This window comes from Xenopus tropicalis, chromosome 4 (assembly GCF_000004195.4).
Source record: "Xenopus tropicalis strain Nigerian chromosome 4, UCB_Xtro_10.0, whole genome shotgun sequence".
NCBI classification, from domain to species: domain Eukaryota; kingdom Metazoa; phylum Chordata; class Amphibia; order Anura; family Pipidae; genus Xenopus; species Xenopus tropicalis.
This window is the reverse complement of record NC_030680.2, coordinates 48,759,077-48,780,053: the sequence shown is the minus strand read 5'-3', so window position 1 is coordinate 48,780,053 and position 20,977 is coordinate 48,759,077. Positions and strand designations below refer to the sequence as shown.

Below are 20,977 nucleotides of genomic sequence, written 5' to 3'. Positions count from 1 at the left end.
TTAGGTTCTCCTAAAGCACAAAATGTTTACAAATGTCTGGCACTGAAGGGAACTGAAATGTCAAATTCTGCTAACACTGAAAGGGTTAATAGTGAAAAGAAAAGCAATTCCGTTGCATGATTAGTAGAGGTGGCCATGATTTTTTTTTTTTTTTTAAATACTGTACCAACCAGGGCTTTGGTTTTATAGATTAGTCTTGTTTGCTGGGCACAAAACCTTATGTATCCATTCTATACCAGTCGGGTCTATGTATCAGTGTTGTAATAGCTGGGACTATAACTTTACAAATCAATACTAAATAAGCTGGGGGTCATTACTTTATGGTATTAAGTAGGGCCGTGAGTTAATGTATCATGCCAAATGGGTCCATACCTGTATCACAACAATTTTATGTTGTGTACCAACCAACAGTGTCTTTGTGACTTGAAAACACAGTTATTGCTAAGCTAACCATGATGCTTTAGGACAGTGCTGTCCAACTTCTGTTGTACCGAGGGCCGGAACTTTTCCGACCTACGTGGTAGAGGGCCGATAATGGAAGCCAGTTTTGACCACTCCCCTTTTTGAAACCACACCCACTTGAAACCACACCCATGTTATCACATGACCATACCCATATTAATGGTTTTAGTACAGCAAAAACCTGCCATACTCTGCCTGCCCTACCCTGCCTTTGTGTGTGCCATACTCTGCCTTCCCTACCCTGCCTGTGTGTGCCATACTCTGCCTGCCCTACCCTGCCTGCGTGCCATACTTTCACTGTGTGTGCCATTCTTGGCTGGTTTGTGCCAAACTTGCCCTGTGTGTGCCCTACTCTGCCTGCCCTACTCTGCCTGTGTGTGCCATACTCTGCCTTCCCTACCCTGCCTGCGTGTGCCATATTTTCACTGTGTGTGCCATTCTTGGCTGGTTTGTGCCAAACTTGCCCTGTGTGTGCCCTACTCTGCCTGCCCTACTCTGCCTGTGTGTGCCATACTCTGCCTTCCCTACCCTGCCTGCGTGTGCCATACTTTCACTGTGTGTGCCATTCTTGGCTGGTTTGTGCCAAACTTGGTCTGTGTGTGCCATACTCTGCCTTCCCTACTCTGCCTGTGTGTGCCATACTCTGCCTTCCCTACCCTGCCTGTGTGTGCCATACTCTGCTTTCCCTATGCTGCCTGTGTGTATGGCACACACAGGCAGCCTACAGTGATACAATGCTGGCACTGCTCCTACAGTCTGCACAATAACTATATATTAAAAAACTTTTTAATTGCAGTACCACCTTAGTATATGTTCTTTTTGTAGTATGCAGGGATTATTTGTGGGTTTCTACTGCTCCTGAGGTGTGAACAGTTGAACAATGTGGGTGATTACAGCCTGAGCCTGAGGTGTGAACACTGCAGGGGGGTGAACAATGCAGAGATTAAAAGGTGTGAACAACACAGGGGATTACATATTTAAACAATACAGAGGGATTACAGCCTGAATCTGAGGTGAGAACCATGCAGGGGGGGCAGTTAATCACAGTACTGCTACCATTTAAAGCTTACACAAAGGTAAGCCATCAAAGCAGCCAGACAGGTGGGGGGCCACACAGAGGGGGGTCGCGGGCTGCATGCGGCCCGCGGGCCACCAGTTGGACAGCACTGCTTTAGGACATTTCTTTTCATTCACATTTTAGACTGAGCAAAATCTGGGATTTGCACATGGTAGCTTTACGAGCATATTTATTGAATTCAATCCCAGGATGTTAAGAAACGATTTATCACTTAAGAACAAATATAACCTCCTTTATGAATAATGTTGATGCATGCTTCCACTTAATCATTAGCAAATTCGTCAGAGTAGGCTGCTCTTTATGTTTAATTGTTTGCAGCTGCTGGGTCCTTTACAAAGGTGAACAGATCATGACCAAAAAGTATTCTTTTGTGGCAGTTTCATATTTAGTAAGTCAGCTGCTCTTTGGACAGGTGTAGCAAATTATTGCTTTTGAGGCACAAAAAATGAAAGTGAAACCTTCTGGAGCATCATTTGGTTAAGTATAAAAAAAATGCATATGGCCCCATTTATATTCTTCTATTGGATGTTTAATTGTCCCGCCTCAGAAGAAACAGTGGTTTGCAAATACTCAACTGCTAATTCTTAGCTTGTGTTAATGGAAACATTTCTAGTGCCTAAAGATGTTACCTGTCAGGCACAGCTTCAGTCTGAGTATAGCAGAGATTGGCCCAAAAATGCTTGGTTTCGCATTTCTCAGGCTGATTTCCTCTCCATGTAGCTGCACTCGGGTCAACATTGTGCCTTTCAGTGCAGCTACATGGAGCTGCGGATGAGAGTCAAAACGCATGCTGAGAAAAGTGGATGATCTGCCATGTATAGTTCTGCCCCTTAATTGTTGCAATATAAACATTGGTTTGTTAATACAAAGCATTCTCTCTGTCTCCCCTTGCATTACATTATGTTATGAATGAGCCATTGGCATGGCATATATGTACTGGTCCTCATGTTCGAGCCATTAGATAAGGGTTACCACTTCCACAAATAACTCATTATGAGCAATTGTATTTCTCTGTGGCCAATAGGTTTACTATACTTTGCTTAAAGGAGAAGGAAAGGCTAGTAAAGAGTTAATCTCAAGCTTCAGGCTTACCTTCAGTTATCTCAATAGTGTTCTTTAAGGCTAATGCCAGACATGGTGTAGGGCAGATATTTTCGGCAAGCAGAAAAGCGATTGCTGAAAATTCCGCCCTACGCCTCCTACATGTGCCTGCACCCGAATGAATGAGATCTCCCCATATTTCGCCTGTTCAGATGATCAGAAGCCAAACAGGAAGAAAAAACGCTGAGCTGTGTAAAGAAGATTCCCATAATGCATCACTCCTGCACCTAGACTAAGACCAGCTCCTTAGTAAGCGCATGCTGTGAGTGCGCACAAGCAGGAGCGCTCGCCTCCCACGGTAAAGACAGGCACTTGCCTAGGCTCAGGGGGGAGGTAATGATGCCCATGTGCAGTATAGAGCAGTGAGGGAAAGGAAGTGGGCATCCCTTTTCCAAAATGGCGGCGCTGTTCACTAAACCGATGAGAAAGTATACTGTAAGTAAAACTCTGTTATTCTTGCATTAATTGAGCCAAAAATAAAGTGTTTTTACTTAACAACAGTAGAACTATTGAAGGGTGTGCTTTATAGATTTTGACTTTCCTTCTCCTTTAATACAGGTATGAGGTCCATTATAGATTCTTAATTTGTGACTGGTTTGCGCTTTTTCTGTAATTTAAAATATACATTAATTAATTAATAGCATACATCCATGTCGATGGCAAAACAATCATATTGGGGTTTTTAATGATTAAATGTTGTTATCCCCCTAAGCATTCTGGATAATATATCCCATACTTATATTTTATGCCATAATCATTAACGCAATTACCTTGAATTACTACTGCTGTATTTTAAATAAATGTGTCTATACATCAATAATGTTGTTCAGAGCAGAATTTATAGTATTTAATTTTATACCAGCAATGTGAAGAGATGAGAAAAGCAAAAATGTGCAAGGATAATTAGGGACACCTTAGAGGTGTTTGCGAAAAGCATAACGTCATGTCACAATTTTTTTGCACTGTTAGTAAAAGTATATTAACTGAGGGGTTCTTGCTAATTGTTTTCTACAACTCAATGCACACAGCTCGAGTTCAACTGTTATTCTATTGGACACTGGCACTGTATTCAGGTTTTCTGAGTGGTTTGCAATGCCCCCATTGGGCTGGAGTGTTAAAGGAGTGTGATGAGGTGTTGCAATGGCGGTGATTGTGGTTTTTGAAAAAAGTAATATATATTTTATTGCATTTAAAAAGCGCAAATGCAGAAAATGAATTTATCATTTATCTTTTGGTCTTATAGCAGATGGTTAATTCATTATTCATGCAAATGTATCAAAGTGTTGTTGCAACTAAATATTATGTGTTCGTTCTGCAAATAAAAGCCAAATTATTTTTTTCTCTCTGTCATGATTTTTTTATGGTATACTTTTTACGTCTAAATTACACTGTTTACATAGCAAATAATTCACTCTATCATTTAAAATTGTATTCTAGTATTTTTTTTAGTTGTAATATTCGTGTGTTGGCAGCCATCTCACTGCATTGTGTCTGAGTTTTCAGAAAGAGCCAGTACTACACATTAGAACGGCTTTCAGGTAAACTATTATTTCTCCTACTTCTATGTAACTGAGGAGTCGCAAGCCAGATTGGATTTATAACTGTTGAGTGCTATTCTGGTATCTAATGGGAGCTGCTATCTTGCTACCTTACCATTGTTTTGCTGATCGACTGCTGGGAGGGGGGTAATTTCACTCCAGCTTGCAGCTCAGCAGTAAAGTGTGACTGAAGTTTGTCAGAGCACAGGTCACATGGTTGTGGCACCCTGGGAAATAAAGAATATGGATAACCCCTAAGGGAGGTGCCCTGCAACAAATTGTCGTTGCCGCGGGCGAATAATCTCCCTGCAGTGCCATCCCACTAGCAGGAATGTAAATTGCCAGTGGGATGTCATACGCGTCCCTGCGATTTCCGGAAGTCGCCGGAAATCGTAGCAACGCGTAAGCCATCCCATCAGCAATTTACATTCTTGGCAGTGGGATGGCATTGCGGGGAGATTAGGATTTGCTTTCTATTAATTAAATAAGTATTAATATTTTTGATTTGTGAGTATATTTAATTGCAGCAAATAAAAGATTAACTGTGTATTTGTTTCAGTTCATGGCATAGTTGTTTCTAGGTATGGCTATGGCTCTGTATCCAGAGAGACTGCTGACAGCACAAAAATGTGCCACTCTTATTCTGTATGTTAGAACAGAGCTCTTTTAATGAACTAGCCCAGTTAATATATAAATCATGATGTATATATATATATATATATGTTATTATGTTGTGACAAACTAAATATTACATGCTCCTCAAGTTGCTGCAGAAATTGCATTATGCATGTTACTTTCCTACTAGGATTAGATTTATTGTTTTAAGGTAGACATTTTACTTTACATTGCCATATAGAGAACGAATAAGATTATTGGTACAAGCAGTTAGAATAAACATACTGTGGTAATCTGCAAGTCTGACACTCAAGATTTGATTACACTTTTGATTTTATTACATAGATAATATTGCATAGTGTGCAGTAAGAAAGGCACTTGCCTTGGGCTAATGGCACATGTTCAAAACTCCCTTCCCTGGCGGCATCCACTTCCTGATTACATTTTTGGTAGCCAGTAAATTTCTGAAACACCTTAATTTCAAGTACAGGGAATAAACAGTGCATCTTCAACTTCAGAGCCCTGGCAACCCTTCTTTTCACCGATGCCCATTTGACCCCTTTCTGCAGTGGTGAAGACAGGGATTGTATATACCAAGGTTGTTTCAGTATCGCGGTACAAAAGGGGTCAGGCAAAGGCAACATCTCAGTCAGGCAAAGGATCGAGGGCAGGCAGCAAAGATTCAGCATCATAAAACTAGGCAAAGAGTCAAAACTAGTGGAACAAACCAAAGACAAACCTTAGCTAAGGTCTGGATACACAGAGCCAGCTTGGGCATTGAAAACAAACAAGAGAGCACTATTTAAGTTTGAATTTGGTGCCAAAGTGCATCAGCGCACCCGCTGGCGTCATGATGCAGCACCAAAACTAATGTGAATGTGCATGCTGCGCCAGAACGCACACTGGTCCGCCCCGCATTCGTAACACTCAACCTGGAGAAATACTTTTTAAAAAATGTTTCCGCCCCTGCCTTCACCGCTTCTTTGTCCCTTGTTCCCCTACTTCAGATGATATTTGAGGACTTTGGGTGATGATTCTATGCATTTTAGTGGCCTTAGGTGCATGTTACTGACAGCGGAATGGACTGGTTACTGCAGGTGACCAAGGAATAGGGGCTTAAATTAGAGGGACTCCTGATAAATAAAGGGGAGTTGACATGTCTGATAGGGCCTATAGTGGTTTTTAAGAGGTACCCTTTGAGTCAAAATTCCTGGTGTGAATAAATAGAAAAGAACAAAACATAAAATGACACACACAGCAGATCTCAGTGTGCACCATTGATAGTATTCCCACAATCTTTATTTTTTTTTTTTTTTAAATGTATTGGTATTTCGTTTTTTATTTAGATTTTTTGACACATAGAATACTAGAGTAAGAAAAACAATTACTATCATACAATTATTATGAAAGTATATCAAAACAATGTCAACTGCTACTCATTTGAAATTCATGCAATGTTAATGCAACATAGCATACTATATTCTAATTATCCGCCAGCAACCTGCACTCAGGGTTAATAAAGTTTGATATCTCCATTCTATCTATAGGCTTAATTAGGCTATAGAAACCTCTGGTCTCTACCACAAGGCATAAAAACACCAGAACATATATGGAAGCAACTGCAGGCTCATAACTTTGTAGGAATATCTTTTTACAAAAAATATCTAGGGCATAGGGGCTTATTGACATTTATGTTTTAGGTAACTTCATTTAAGATGTTTTTGTACAATAAGGAAAGATTGGCAGTGTGATAGCCCTTCAGCTTTTGTAACCGGGATTTATGGTCCAAAGCATTCCTAGGGCTCCTTAGACTTATGGGCACCTGGACAACTAAAATACTAACAATTGCTAAAAAGCTCTATGAATATTTATTTATGAATACATATTCATAAATACACAAGCCTTGTGTGTTTCATGCATATGAAGGCAATAAATTATAGGATCAACATTAGTTAGGAATTGCCTAATGACTTTATTTGGACCACTGGTTGAAAGAGCAGTCCTTTTATGATTACTGGAAAATTGCATGGAGCAAGAAAGATATTGGCTGTTATTCACCCAGTAAGTTCTATAATGCCCCATTTGATCGAGTTGTTGGCTAGGAATCCAGTCAACTGAATCAGCCAAATTTTATCCAACACTTTGATGCCTGGATCAGGCAAGATCTGCTCATTTGGTGACTTTGAAGTCACAAAACAAGTGGATTTCCCATTCTTGGCTAGTATTGCCACCTTTTTGTCCATTATATCATTGGTCTAGGCAGTAAAATACCAAACAAGGCCAGGGCATTATTAAAAATGTACTGGCAATATATTGGCAATTGTATTACCTGTCATCTCCCCTTATGCCTACCTCCAGCCACTCATTCCAACTCGGCCTATATATGTTAGAAAATTAAATGATAATTACCAGTCACAATTTATCTCCCTCTTTTACTCACAATATAAGTGCTGCAGGTTGTCCTTAATTTGTTTTTGCCTAAAGTAGGTTAATGTTTGTGATTTTTACTTTCTGGATGTTCTTACTTATTCTAAACAGGCTGTAGATAAGCTTGTTGGTAACTTTAGGCTTCTTTTCTTTTCTTTAAGGTAAAAATATGTTTTTGGAGATTAAAAATATGTTTGTTTATAGTATCTTAATAAATGCATTACAGGATATGGGGCTTAAAGGTTTAAACAAGATTAATTTGAACAAGGCACCTGGGCCAGATGGAATACACCCTCGGGTCAGTTTTACAGTGGCCTCTGTTTCTGATATTCTCAGACTCACTTTCATCTGGTATGGTACCTAGGGATTGGAAGAAGGTGAATGTCATTCCTATATTTAAAAAGGGAGTAAGATCTCAGCCTGGCAATTACAGGCCAGTAAGTTTGACATCCATGGTGGGCAAGTTATTTGAAGGCTTGTTAAGGGATCACATACAAAACTATGTACTGGAGAATGACATTATGTGCAGTAATCAGCATGGCTTTATGAAGGAAGTCGTTTGCACACGGATAGAGAACTGGCTACAGGATTGGGTACAGAGGGTGGTTGTTAATGGTACAGTGGTGTGAAAAACTATTTGCCCCCTTCCTGATTTCTTATTCTTTTGCATGTTTGTCACACTTAAATGTTTCTGCTCATCAAAAACCGTTAACTATTAGTCAAAGATAACATAATTGAACACAAAATGCAGTTTTTAAATGAAGGTTTACGTTATTAAGGGAGAAAAAAAACTCCAAATCTACATGGCCCTGTGTGAAAAAGTGATTGCCCCCTTGTTAAAAAATAACTTAACTGTGGTTTATCAATTTCAATTTTCAATTTCAATATCAATTTCTGTAGTCACCCCCAGGCCTGATTACTGCCACACCTGTTTCAATCAAGAAATCACTTAAATAGGAGCTACCTGACACAGAGAAGTAGACCAAAAGCACCTCAAAAGCTAGACATCATGCCAAGATCCAAAGAAATTCAGGAACAAATGAGAACAAAAGTAATTGAGATCTATCAGTCTGGTAAAGGTTATAAAGCCATTTCTAAAGCTTTGGGACTCCAGCGAACCACAGTGAGAGCCATTATCCACAAATGGCAAAAACATGGAACAGTGGTGAACCTTCCCAGGAGTGGCCGGCCGACCAAAATTACCCCAAGAGCGCAGAGACAACTCATCCGAGAGGCCACAAAAGACCCCAGGACAACATCTAAAGAACTGCAGGCCTCACTTGCCTCAATTAAGGTCAGTGTTCACGACTCCACCATAAGAAAGAGACTGGGCAAAAACGGCCTGCATGGCAGATTTCCAAGGCGCAAACCACTTTTAAGCAAAAAGAACATTATGGCTCGTCTCAATTTTGCTAAAAAACATCTCAATGATTGCCAAGACTTTTGAGAAAATACCTTGTGGACCGACGAGACAAAAGTTGAACTTTTTGGAAGGTGCGTGTCCTGTTACATCTGGCGTAAAAGTAACACAGCATTTCAGAAAAAGAACATCATACCAACAGTAAAATATAGTGGCGGTAGTGTGATGGTCTGGGGTTGTTTTGCTGCTTCATGACCTGGAAGGCTTGCTATGATAGATGGAACCATGAATTCTACTGTCTACCAAAAAATCCTGAAGGAGAATGTCCGGCCATCTGTTCGTCAACTCAAGCTGAAGCGATCTTGGGTGCTGCAGCAGGACAATGACCCAAAACACACCAGCAAATCCACCTCTGAATGGCTGAAGAAAAACAAAATGAAGACTTTGGAGTGGCCTAGTCAAAGTCCTGACCTGAATCCTATTGAGATGTTGTGGCATGACCTTAAAAAGGCGGTTCATGCTAGAAAACCCTCAAATAAAGCTGAATTACAACAATTCTGCAAAGATGAGTTGGCCAAAATTCCTCCAGAGCGCTGTAAAAGACTCGTTGCAAGTTATCGCAAACGCTTGATTGCAGTTATTGCTGCTAAGGGTGGCCCAACCAGTTATTAGGTTCGGGGGGCAATTACTTTTTCACAGAGGGCCATGTAGGTTTGGATTTTTTTTCTCCCTAAATAATAAAAACCCTCATTTAAAAACTGCATTTTGTGTTTACTTGTGTTATCTTTGACTAATAGTTAAATGTGTTTGATGATCAGAAACATTTTGTGTGACAAACATGCAAAAGAATAAGAAATCAGGAAGGGGGCAAATAGTTTTTCACACCACTGTACATTCTTTACTTGGAGTAAGATTCTTAGTGGGGTTCCTCAGGGTTCTGTACTGGGTCCACTTTTGCACTAGGCAAATCCATAATGTAGAAGGACCTTAGATAATAAACTTGGCTGTACCAAGCAATGCCAGGCAGCAGCTGCAAGGGCAAACAAGGTTTTGAGCTATATTTAAATGAGAATAGATTTGCAGGAGGAGGTTGTTATTTTTCCCCTTTACAAAGTCCCATCTAGAATATGCCATTCAGTTTTGGTCTCCAGTGCTCCAACTGGACATTATTGAATTAGAGAGGGTCCAGAGAAGCGCAACTAAGCTAGGACTTAAAGGGTATGGAAAGAAAGACTGGTCAGGTTGGGGTTGTTTACATTGGAGAGGAGGCGCTTAATAGGTGACATGATAACTATGTATAAATATATAAGAGGATCATATAATAACCTCTCTAATACGTTATTTACCAGGAGGCCCTTCTAGCTTGACACAAGGGCACTCACTCCGTTTAGAAGAAAGGAGGTTAAATATTCGGAAAGGATTTTTTTACTGTGAGAGCTGTGAAGTTGTGGAATTCACTCCCTGAGTCAGTCAAACTGGTTGATACATTATATACGGTAGCTTCAAGAAGGGCTTGGATGACTTTCTAGCAAGTGAGGGAATACAGGGTTGATCCAGGGACTGGTCTGATTGCTATCTTGGAGTCAGAAAGGAATTTTTTCCCTCTCTGAGGCAAATTAGACAGGCTTCAAAATGGGTTTTTTCCCTTCCTCTGGATCAACTAGCAGTTAGGCAGGTTATATATAGGCATTATGGTTGAACTTGTTGGATGTATCCCTTTTTGCAACCCACCTTACTATGTTACTAAGTCTCACTGGTTTTACCTCTGTTAATAATCTTACACGAGACAGGAGATAAACTGTTCCAGTTTTCATATTACTGCAGGAACCTTGTTTTGTAACGATTTTTTATCCAGACAGGCTTCCTAAAATAGCATGGGGACTAAAGGATTTTCTTGACGTGGATAAAAAGCTGTATACAGCTTATTGTAATATATAACTGCAGTCACCAAACAGAAAGCCACCACTTTCTCCAGGAGAATCATATTCTGTATGTCTGTCTAGCTATGTTTGTTGGGGATAATTAAAATAATTAAGTATAAATAATACATTTTTGTGATATTGTTTGAAAAATTTTGTGATTGTTGTGAACTGTTATATTTTTTTATGTTTACTTACAAAAATTAGCATCTGAGAGAAGGGGTTAAAGAGATTGTGGCTAAGGTTTTCCTTCCTAGCATGAGCTGAGCTATGATATGGCACCATTGTCTTTTATTGGGACCCTGGAACACTTGGGTGTGGGGAGAATAGAGACAGTGTGGTTTTTGTAAGATTGCTGTATCCTATCCCAGACTCCTCTGCTGCATACAATGCTTCATTGTTCAAGACCTTGCATTAATACAGAGGAGACTTAATTTGTTTCACTGTAGCTGTGCTTATGACCAGCAGTTGTTCAAGATTGTGGCCTGGCATAGTGTGCGGAGGAGACAGTTTCAAGTTGGCAGGGGCTGACATGTTTACGTAGCCAGTTCTACCTGTACTGATGTTAAATAAAATCATATGGTGCAGATATATGTATAGTTGTAGTAGGGAAAAAATGTTTTCAGTGCTTTTATGAAGAATGTGATGAGCATTTCCCATTTCTTTGGGATGTATCTAGTTCAAAATGTATTGCTTGGAATACAAAGCAACCATTTTGCCATCATACCATATTTTACTGCATGAAACACTCTGTAGGTGAGATTCAGGTTTACCTCAGCAGATTAAGATAAGCACTCTATAGTTACACAAATATCTAAGGGTAAAACTTATTTATAATATGAGTATGTTATTCAGTCAAAAAAGTACACAAAAGCATCCGCATGCCATACACAGTTACATATATTATGCATATCCATCTTACTGATGCTTGATGAGACAAAAGGGATCTCCATGTTTTGCATAATAAAAGAAAATTTTATTCTTGGCAAATTTCCAAACCAAGGGTGTACACACTGACCATATACTGTAGATTAACTAATGCAAGGAGTAAATAGAACCCTGCTAAAAAGGACTTGCAATCTAAAAGAAGAAATATATTGGTTTTTAAAAACATTTGTGACTGTAATTGCTATAAAGCTTTTATGTAATAAAGTGAACCTGTCACCCAGACATAAAAAGCTTTATAATAAAAGCCCTTTTCAAATTAAACAAGAAACCCAATATAATTTTTTTATTACCACATCCATACCCATTATAAAAGCATTTAAAAATCTCAGCTGTCAATCATATATTGCCTGCCCCGCCTCTATGCCTTAGGCATAGAGGTGGGACAGAGAGTTACTTTCACTTTCAATTCAGAACTTTTTAGATGTTGCTGCTCTCCTCACTTTCCCCCTCCCTCTGCACCATGTAATTTTGTAACCAGTGTATGGACATGGGCATCATGTCCCCCCATACTGGCACAGAAACAAGATTTTGGCAGGATGCAGTGCCTACTTTGATAACAGTGTCCACAAAATGGTGCCGGCCTGCTTGCTGCATTTGTGAATTCCAAGGCTGAAGAAAATAAAATCAAAATAATTTATATAGTGTAAGTAAAGTTTATTTTGCTTGACAAAAACAATAGAAAACAATTTGAAATGATTTCTTAAGGTGACAGGTCCCCTTTAATATTGTGTGTGTTTTTTTTTTATCAAGTCCAACTATAGACAGACAATTATTTGGAAAAAAGAGTACCTTTATAATCTTTTCTAGCCCAGTTTCTCATAATTTGTATTTGTACCCTGTCCTCAAACACAGAACAAGAAAGAGCAAAGCTGCAAAGACAATGTTACAACGGATGTAAAAAAAAAGTTTTAATTTTTGGTGTCGGAATCTCATTGTGTATTTACAAGATGTAAATCTAGTAAACCACCTGTCTAGTTCTGTGACCTGCGTATTCTCAGGATCTGGGGTTTTCCAAATAACAGGTTTTTTAAACCCAATGCGATTGTTTTGCCTTCAGTAAGGGTTAGTTACAGTACAGGTATGGGATCCCTTATCCGGAAACCTGTTATCCAGAAAGCTCCGAATTACGGAAAGCCTGTCTCCCAGAGACTGCATTATAATCAAATAATTGAGAATTTTAAAACTGATTTCCTTTTTCTCTGTAATAATAAAACAGTACCTTGTAATTGATCCCAACTAGGATATAAATAATCCTCATTGGATGCAAAATAATCCTATTGGGTTTAAATAATGTTTTATTGATTTTTTTAATAGACTTAAGGTATGGAGATCCAAATTACAGAAAGACCCCTTATCCGGAATACCCTTGGTCCCAAGCATTCTGGATAACGGGTCCTATACCTGTATATGTATATAACTTTAATATATCTATGTCTATATATAGTTGGGAGCAAGTACAAGGTACTGTTTTATTATTACAGAGAAAATCGAAATTTTAAAAATTAGAATTATTTGATTAATATGAAGTCTATGGTAGATGACCTTCCCGTAATTTGGAATTTATCTAGATAATGGTTCCCATACCTGTATTAAGTCTCGGCAAAACTGTTTTGGTTTTTCAGCTAATACAGGAGTAAGATAATAATGCACATTGGTAGGACTGTTTCTCCTTATGTGGCTTCTCATTTATTTTTTCCTCCTGATATCTTTCTACCCTGCTTGATTTTTCTTTTATAAATCCTCTCTCAAATATTCTTATTTACTCTTTCTCTCTTTATTTCTCTCCCCCCTCTCTTTTTCTCTTTAATTTTTATGGTCATTATTTCTTTCTCAGCCTGCTTTATATTATTATATGTTTCTTTATGTGATTGCTTTAGTCAATCATATCTAACCCCATGAAACTAATAAATACCTGTCCATCACTAGCACAATAATGTGTTTTTGTTTGCTATGAGGGGTGAGGGGATGAATGTGTATGCGTTAACATGCCAGGACTTAGTATGTGTTTTCCTTGTTTAAAGGAACATTATGCTGCTTTGTTGGGAATTTTTAAAGGAAAAATTCATTTCCTATAGCATTTTTCTTTGTTGAGTAAAACAATGGTATTTCTATGCTGGGGCAAGCACTGCTGTGTCAATAGTAACCATTAACTGCTTTAGGTCTCTGGCACACAGGGAGATTAGTTGCCTGCGACAAATCTCCCTTGTCGCGGGCGACAAATCTCCCCGAAATGCCATCCCACCAGCAAAAATGTAAATCGCCGGAGGGACGGCATATGCAGCGCCGCAATTTCCCCGAGATCGCGGAAGTTTCCTCTCAAGGCCTCTCAGTGAAGACCTAAAATCCAAATAGATAAATAAAATGAACGCACAATCTATTTTTGTCAGTACGGCAGAAATTACAAGGCTAGGCTGATTCCACAGACAGTTTCCAAAAATTTGGAATTATTGCCCACTTTACCTGCAACTCTGACTTGGAAAACCTTGTATGCCTATATTTGGTAATTTAAATGACACAGTCATTGTAAATAGAGTTATTCATAATCGCTCCCTACCATTATGTTTTTTGGAACATGTGAAATGACTTTGTGTGACTCATATGGTAATAACTCTGTAGCTAAAGAGACTACAGTTACAAATTACACAGAAAGCTTTAGCTCTTCTTATTCAGTGATTCTAAAACTGCTGACAGGGTCCTTAGGAGATCATGGTGAAATTTGTTATTAGGGGGTTCATTTCAAACATTATCCTTACCCTCCAAGTGAGGGATAACTGCTCAGAATCTTCCTGCATACCACAGCCCATAGGGATCATTTTATGGTTGCTAAATACTAATATTAGAATATTGATTTTTTTTTTCTTACAAGTAACCTTGGGAGACAGTTGATGACAACATGCCATAGCTATAATAATATGACATGTGCCATAGCAGTTACATTTATTAATGGAGGGTTATACGTTTGTCTTTGTAAACAATGAAAAGTATTTAGAAAATGAAAATATATAATTTTTTAAAAAAATATGGTGACTTTTGTGCTTGCATACAGAAGTGTAATGAGTTAGTAACATAGTAACTTTTCTGAAAAAAAGGCACTTGGCCATCAAGTTCAGCCTTTTATGTCTATATAAAACCTTCATAGATGCTAGTTTATCCAGATGAAGGCAAAAAGCCTCTCTAATTTGCCTTAGTGGAAAAGTTTCTTCCTGACTCCAAGATGGCAACGATCTTCCTTACTTTAGGAAAAGATGCCCTCGTTTCTGCTGGAGGGACACAGCATTAGAGAGTTTATGTTATGATTGCGTTATATAATTTTACCTAGTTATCATATTGCTCCTTTAGTTTAAGAATAGGTTATCCAGCATAAACAGAACCAACCTGGCCAGTCTTTGTTCATACCTAAGACTTTCCATACCCTTTACCAACTTAGTTGCCCTTGTTTGGACCCTCTCTAATTCAATAATATCCCATTTGAGCACTGGAGACCCAAACTGCCCAGCGTGTTATAAAAAGGGCCTTACCAGTGCTCTGTAAAGTGAACGACTGACCCCCCCTCCCCCTGTGAATCTATGCCCCTTTTATACAGCTCAGAGTCTTATTTGCCCTTGCAGCTCCTGGCTATAGACAAATTTATTATCTACAAGGACCCCTAGATGTTTTTTCATAATGAATTGTCTCATTTTCTCTCACAGCAAAACACAGCAGTTCTGACCGGTTTTGGCCCTAAAATTTTGATAATACAGTGGTCTGAAGATCTTGTCTTAAGGTGGCATGCAGTTGGCAGCTTATCAGCTGTGTATAGTGGCCCTCAGACAGGCCTGCCAGAACAATATCTGGGCAAAAATCAGCCAGATGACAATTGGGCAGGTTTAAACATCCTGTTGTGGCACGGATCGTTTTGTCTCGTTGCTCCTGAAATGTCAGTGTGGAACAGTGCCTAGAGAAACAGAATCTCAGCCAAAGTGACACACTGCCAGACACTTGCAGGTACAGTGAGAAAGGTGCTTGGGGAGTAGAAGTAATTAATGAAAACCCAACAGATATAAAGGGAAGCAAGAGATACTGTCCGAGTAGCTAAAGAAAGGGGTGACTACTTTAACTATTTTATTTTTCATGGTGAGACTTAAAATGTGGAGTATAGGCGTGGGGATAAAATGTGTAGATAGGAGGTGCCTTCTTCCTCCATTCACGTTGTAGCCAGCTTTTCAGAACAGTAAGGGCCCACCAACAGATCACAGTCACTTCCAGCATATCAGGGATTTTGTAGGTTAAAACTGTCATCAAAAGAAAATGGTTTTGTGTTTTCAGTGTTGCATAAAGCTGAAGGGTTTTGCTTGTCCTTGCACATCTCATCACCCCTCTTAGTATTTTCATTGTTGTACTGGTGTTGGACTAGATGTAATCCCTAAACTGAGGAAACGCAAGCGTAACAGCCTTATTTGGAAAGATTCTAGCTTCAAATGTCAAGGCCAACTGCAGTTTGAATATATACAGTATTTATACAGTATATATAAGCCTAAGCGGGCAGAGAGAGACTTACAAAATGAAGGTGGGTGGGTCACATATTTAAACTTGTCTCTTTCTGGTCATCTGTTTATACCAAACCTCTGTGTCTCTAAAATGTGCCAGGGCTATTACTGTTAATATCACATGACAAACAGGAAAATGTGTGATTAAAAAGTAAAACCTTCCAGTTCACATTTGTCTAAATTCCTATACATTCTTTGTGGCGTGCTCCAAAGGATCTGTTGCCATTGCCAGTACCTGTAATCACCCTCATGTTTCCATAATCAACTGTTTCTATTGCTTCCTTTAAAAAGGACCAGTATCTGGGGAGGGTTAATACAGTATATACTACGGTAGACCAAGAGCAGTGAGTTGCTCACCAACATCTTGGATGTTGCTCCCAGTGGCCTCAAGGCAGGTGCTTATTTTTGTATTCCATAGCCAATCACAGTCCATATTTGGCACCCCTAGGAAACTTTTTCTCTGCTTCTGTTTCTCCCCAACTCTTTTGAATGTGGCTCATGGTTAAAAAGGTCAGGGAGGTCTGACCTATAGGAAAAAAAATAAGCTTATTCCCACTTAGATATAACTTAGTTACCTACAGATGTTTTTGCTAAATGTGTTCACTTTACTTCAGTAGGACATCATTAGAGCAGAGCCATCTGTCTGTAAGATGTGCTGCCCTGTAATGGTGCACATAGAATCTATTCATAGAGACAAACAGTATGGCAGCACTGGTGAATGCAAAAATACAGAGAACCAATGCAATGTGCACTATTTAACCATTGCATTCTTTCTGATATTTTGTAAATATAAATGTATGACAGGCACTTCTTACTTAATGGGTGTATTTTTTCTATAAAAAGATAAATAATCTTTGCCACAGGCAAATTACTTGGTGTCCTCTCTATGTATCTATAACTTTTTGTCAGGAAATCAAGGAATCCTACCAACATGCAAACAAAACAAAGACATTCTAGTGAGCAGGATATGACAGTTTCAAACAACATCCTGTACAATCCTTAAACTGACTTCATACATTTTTACCTGATTACTTGCTCTGGTGTCAGGCCTCTGTTCTGGGCATAATCATTACTCATGAAAATAAAATCCCTGTTTGCTGAGCTGCAGTCCCAATTAACCTCTACATTTACAATGCCGATTTCGATGAATTTAAAGGAATGCTATCATGGGAAAACACGGTTTTTCCAAAACACATTAGTTAGTAGAACTTCTCCGGCAGAATCCTGCATTGAAATTCACTGCAAGTTGGATAGATATCACCCCTTTCCGAGAACAGCTCCCAGAAGATATTAGAATGCACTGTCAAGAACACACCACTCTCAGATGCATGTGACATCGGGACGGGCAAACAAGGGGTTACACTCAGTCACCTTTCACAAAGGTTAGACTAACATCAGACACCCCCAAACACACCACCGCACCAAATAACAATTTTGCTGCCACCATCTATCATTAACAGGCAATAGAAACCTAATCTGAATATCTCCCTTCTCTCTACAACAGGTACTATTTCCTAATACACAAATGTATCACACACTCTCTCTCTTACTGTAGTTAGGGTTAGCTTCCACTAATTCAACAAGAACTCGAGCAGCCAAAGGGTTAAATTACAGTCAAACACACTCTCCTGCTAGCAGTCAACTAGTTAATTAGAATTTACACATACAACTTTCCCTCCACTCACAAACAAGAAATTAGTACATTTTAGGCCCAAGCATTTATACAAGGTACGTGGGATCTTTATAGAGCCAAAGGACATAACTTATTCAATGTTATATTTAATATGAAAAGAGTAAACAGTGCGTATACAAAAATCTCACTAAAAGAGACATACACATACAAAACAGTAAATAAAATTAAACTCAAGTATGAGCTATCAGTAACTGGGTCTGTTGCCCTTTTATCCCCTGCTGGGACCCTTCCACATGTATGTATGAGGGGGGGAGTGTCCAGGAACTTGTCCCTTGTGAACCCCTGTAGAGGGCTGCAATTCTCAGGCCAGTTTCTTGTCATATAATATTGGTACTTGCCAGTACCCAATATTATTATGAAAATATGGGCTTGCTTTAGCCCATATGTGGGCTATCGGAATGATACCAAACATGAGGGGTGTCTCATGTTCCAGTCCCCCAGAAACTATCCCTCCTAACTGGTGGGTATAGGCAGTCCCTGTTTGGTATCATTGGGAAGCATGGGACCTCCTCATAACCAATATATGATTTATGAGGATGTGAACCCTAAAGCAAAGGAGCTATGGACCCCTTTCTATAATCCATATTTTCTCATAGTTGCTCCCTCCTGCTGCTCTTAAGTCCACAACAGATCAACAGATCAAAGAAACCAATTGCCCCAGCTTTCCTGCCCCAAATCATCTGGTTTTGAATTGTCTGCTAACCCAGATAAGTTTGTCGCCTTCCACAGTCCCTTGTTGCATATTTATTTAAGGGTCTCTGTGTGAGCCTGAGACCTGATGTTGGTAGTGGTTAACACTTTACAATTCCAGGGCAATACTGCCCGGGCATGACCGGCACTAAATAGTAAGAAATCTAAGTCTGGCTTGGGACTCCTTCAGTTACATGGGAGTAGGAGAAACAATAGATTATCTAAAAGCAGTTATAATGGCAGTGCTGGCTCCTTCTGAAAGCTCAGACTCGGGCACAATGCACTGAGATGGCTGCCTACACACCAATATTACAACTAAAAAATAAATGTTTGTTTGTTCAAGAATAACATTTTAAATGGTAGAGTGAATTATTTGCTATGTAAACAGTGTAATTTAGAAATAAAAACTATACCATAAAAATCACGACAGTAACCCTTTAAACTAATTTCTTGCTATTAAACAAAACTTGTCAGACAAAGGTTCTTAGATGTATTTTCGCAGGGGCTATCATTCAGCATTGGCTGCACTGTCAGATTTCACAAACTTTATCTAACATTGTGTCATGTACCTCTCAGATATAATTTATGAGGAGTATTTTTGGAGGACAAGTGCTTTTGGACAGTTTACTCAAAGTTGACTGCAGTTATTACTATTATTATTAGTATTAACACCATAATGAAGAGTTCTGTACAATAGAAGGGTGTATACAGTAAACATACATTTACATGGAAATACTAACTGATACAGAAGGTAAAGTGGAGCTCATAGTTTTAGTGCTATAGGATATTGCATACCTCCCAACATTTCATTAAGAGAAAGAAGGACAAAAATATGTGACGCGGGTAGTGCGGCAAAACTTTTTTGGCCATGCCTGCTTTGTGACCATGCCCCCACATGCCACGCCCACTTTACATGCCCCAGATGTGCCAGTATAATCACTAAATAAAAAGAATAAAGGACATATTAATTCAAAGGTGCCAGTATGACTACATTAAATTGATAAAGGGCATATTAACCCCAGACATGCCAGTAAAATTACTAAATGAATCTGATAAAGGGCATATCAACTTCAGATATGCCAACAGTTCTGTGCATTTTCCAAACTTATAAACAGGGCCAATTCCAGTGGTACATAAATCTGTTATTTTCTTACATTCTTAATCAGTTGAAAGCAAAACAATATTAATGTACCACTAGAATTTCTAGCCATATTACCAAGGCCAGCCTAAGGTTCCCAGACTTATAAGGGCCTCTTTTAAATATCTGCTATATTTTATGAACGGATCAGCGATACCTCTGTCTTCTCCTGCATGCTGTGCTCTGCCAGAGATTCCCAGGAGTGAGAGATATATGTTAGGGGTGGAAAGGTGAAACTGCCCAGCACACAAATAAAGGCAGCAGCCTCTTCTGCCTGATAAAAGACAGAGCGCACCCTCAGCTCCTGACCCCGTGAGAGGAGAGGAATGCGCGCCAATGCCGATAGTTGACCCTTGCCTGTCACAAATGCTCCTTCCAGGACAATTAAACATCAAGGTAAATCTGTGAGCTTGAGGTAGCAGGGTAGATTCAAGAGTTAAGGGGGCGGGCTATATTCCCCGGAGCAGAGCAGGCACAGCAATCAATTAAATGGCAATGCTGAGAAGCGGGACATCTAACAATGAATCTGGGACAGCGGGCAGTGCTATAAATATCGGGATTGTCCCGCTGAAAGCAGGACGGTTGGGAGGTATGTATTGGTATATATTATGTTAAGTATATACAATTTTCAGCATAAGCGAATGGGGATAAGCATTTAGTGATTTCTTGGGCCCCTGTCTGTGGCTGTCTGCATATTTTGTAAAAAAAAAAAAAAAGCTGTCTTTGGAAACCCCCCTTTACATTTATGGTGGATATATATATAAAATAATATGAAATCATGTGTGAAAAATAAATACCTTGTTTTCCCTCTCAGGTTTCTCAGTAGCAGGTCAGCAAGACAGATTAATGACTTTCTAAGACCAGTGTCACACTCTGTGTTTTCTCTGTTGGTGTAGATGTGCTAGCAAAGAGAACAGGGGGGATTCTGGCACTAAAATGCCAAAATCTGCTGTCATGTATTTACTGTTAAAACAATCATGTTGTAGACTGTTTATTGAAAAACTTTATATTCTGCACAAAAATCTTTGAATTTATTTACTGGGAACGTTTATGGAAACATGGTAAACATTTTTCATAAATGTTGTAATTTTCTGACCAACAGAAGGATTCTTATGTTTCTAGGGGGATTTTGATGTGGTCATAGATGCTGTGACTCGCATGTAAAAATAAAGAGGCAGACAGAGGTAAAGCAAGATCAGGCCTGATCTGTAATTGCATTCCTTAGCTCATTCTCATAACACATAAAAAGAATTCCACTATTTCACAACAATGGGCAGCATCCTTCAGGGAGACAGATCACTCGCAACAGCAGTAAATGACTGCAAGTATGATGTCCCTGCTACTACTGACCATAAATATACAGATAAAATCTGCCCTTAAGTTTATAGCACACATTGCTCTTCCCTGCCAGAGTTTAGCAAGTTTTCTTGGCAAAATCTTTTCCAAGGATCTTTGACTGTCTTGTCAATGCACACAGATAAT

General features: G+C 39.1%; 1 protein-coding gene across 2 annotated transcripts in view; it reads left to right on the top strand.

The window, feature by feature from the left end:
* bcar1 (BCAR1, Cas family scaffold protein) overlaps positions 1 to 20,977 on the top strand; it is a 93,623-nt gene that overhangs the window by 11,007 nt on the left and 61,639 nt on the right.